Genomic DNA, 2,500 nt, shown 5'->3' with positions numbered 1-2,500 from the left:
CCCCCGGGTTAATTTTACCCATTATGACTCCTCGCCCGCACGCTCGTGCACCCCGACGTGCACGTGGGCATGGTATGCTAAAATTGAAGTTTGGAGTTTGGGTTTGAAAATTTTATGGGAGCTTCCCAGAAGCCTAAGAAATGCTTTGCTCGAGACGGATTTCGATTTGGAGGTCCCCCGAGTTAAGTTTGCCCTTTATGACTCCTCGCCCGCATGCTCGTGCACACCGGCGTGCACGTGGGCATCGTATGCTAAAAAATGAAGTTTGGAGTTTGGGTTCAGAAATCTTATGGGAGCTTCCTAGAAGCCTAAGAAATGCTTTGCTCGAGACGGATTTCGATTTAGATTTCCGCCGTGTTAATTTTGCCAATTACGGCTCCTCGCGCGCACGCTCAAGCACCCCGACGTGCACACCGGCGCGCACGTGGGCATCGTATGCTAAAAAATGAAGTTTGGAGTTTGGGTTTGAAAATTTTACGGGAACTTCCTAGAAGCCTAAGAAATGCTTTGCTCGAGACGGATTTCGATTTGGAGGTCCCCCGAGTTAATTTTGCCCATTATGACTCCTCGCCCGCACGCTCGTGCACCCCGACGTGCACGTGGGCATCGTATGCTAAAAAATGAAGTTTGGAGTTTGGGGTCAGAAATCTTATGGGAGCTTCCTAGAAGCCTAAGAAATGCTTTGCTCGAGACGGATTTCGATTTAGATTTCCGCCGTGTTAATTTTGCCAATTACGGCTCCTCGCGCGCACGCTCAAGCACCCCGACGTGCACACCGGCGCGCACGTGGGCATCGTATGCTAAAAAATGAAGTTTGGAGTTTGGGTTTGAAAATTTTACGGGAACTTCCTAGAAGCCTAAGAAATGCTTTGCTCGAGACGGATTTCGATTTGGAGGTCCCCAGAGTTAATTTTGCCCATTACGACTCCTCGCCCGCACGCTCGTGCACCCCGGCGTGCACGTGGGCATAGTATGCTAAAAAATGAAGTTTGGAGTTTGGGTTCGGAAATTTTATGGGAGCTTCCTAGAAGCCTAAGAAATGCTTTGCTCGAGACGGATTTTGATTTGGAGATCCCACGAGTTAGTTTTTGCCCATTATGACTCCTCGCCCGCACGCTCAAGCACCCCGGCGTGCACGTGGGCATCGTATGCTAAAAAATGAAGTTTGGAGTTTGGGTTCGGAAATTTTATGGGAGCTTCCTAGAAGCCTAAGAAGTGTTTTGCTCGAGACGGATTTCGATTTGGAGGTCCCCCGAGTTAGTTTTGCCCATTATGACTCCTCCCCCGCACGCTCAAGCACCCCCGCGTGCACGGGGGCATTGTATGCTAAAAAATGAAGTTTGGAGTTTGGGTTTGGAAATTTTATGGGAGCTTCCTAGAAGCCTAAGAAGTGCTTTGCTCGAGACGGATTTCGATTTGGAGGTCCCCCGAGTTAATTTTGCCCATTATGACTCCTCGCCCGCACGCTTAAGCACCCCCGCGTGCACGTGGGCATTGTGTGCTAAAAAATGAAGTTTGGAGTTTGGGTTTGTAAATTTGATGGGAGCTTCCTAGAAGCCTAAGAAGTGCTTTGCTCGAGACGGATTTCGATTTGAAGGTCCCCCGTGTTAATTTTGCCCATTACGGCTCCTCGCCCGCACGCTCAAGCACCCCGGCGTGCACGTGGGCATTGTATGCTAAAAAATAAAGTTTGGAGTTTGGGTTTGGAAGTTTTATGGGAGCTTCCTAGAAGCTTAAGAAGTGTTTTGCTCGAGACGGATTTCGATTTGGAGGTCCCCCGAGTCAATGTTGCCCATTATGGCTCCTCTCCCGCATGCTCAAGCACCCCTGCGTGCACGTGGGCATTGTATGCTAAAAAATAAAGTTTGGAGTTTGGGTTTGGAAGTTTTATGGGAGCTTCCTAGAAGCTTAAGAAGTGTTTTGCTCGAGACGGATTTCGATTTGGAGGTCCCCCGAGTCAATGTTGCCCATTATGGCTCCTCGCCCGCACGCTCAAGCACCCCGGCGTGCACGTGGGCATTGTATGCTAAAAAATAAAGTTTGGAGTTTGGGTTTGGAAGTTTTATGGGAGCTTCCTAGAAGCTTAAGAAGTGTTTTGCTCGAGACGGATTTCGATTTGGAGGTCCCCCGAGTCAATGTTGCCCATTATGGCTCCTCTCCCGCATGCTCAAGCACCCCTGCGTGCACACCGGCGTGCACGTGGGCATTGTAGGCTAAAAAATGAAGTTTGGAGTTTGGGTTTGGAAATTTTATGGGAGCTTCCTTGAAGCCTAAGAAGTGTTTTGCTCGAAACGGAATTCGATTTGGAGGTCCCCCGAGTCAATTTTGCCCATTACGACTCCTCGCTCGCATGCAATATCTACTCCTGTCAGAGCTGTGGTTTTACTTAAGACTACTATAGGGGGGGGGAGTTCTCAGCACCAAGAGCTGCAAGTAAGGCCATTGCTTGCTTTGCAGTCTCGATTGCTCTACTAGTGAATAGTAGATGTCTTGGTTAGCT

The sequence above is a fragment of the Cornus florida genome, unplaced genomic scaffold (assembly GCF_030987335.1).
Source record: "Cornus florida cultivar Cherokee Brave unplaced genomic scaffold, ASM3098733v1 CherokeeBrave_3.0.0_Hap2_scaffold_18, whole genome shotgun sequence".
In the NCBI taxonomy this organism is placed as follows: domain Eukaryota; kingdom Viridiplantae; phylum Streptophyta; class Magnoliopsida; order Cornales; family Cornaceae; genus Cornus; species Cornus florida.
This window is presented reverse-complemented; position numbering follows the sequence as displayed.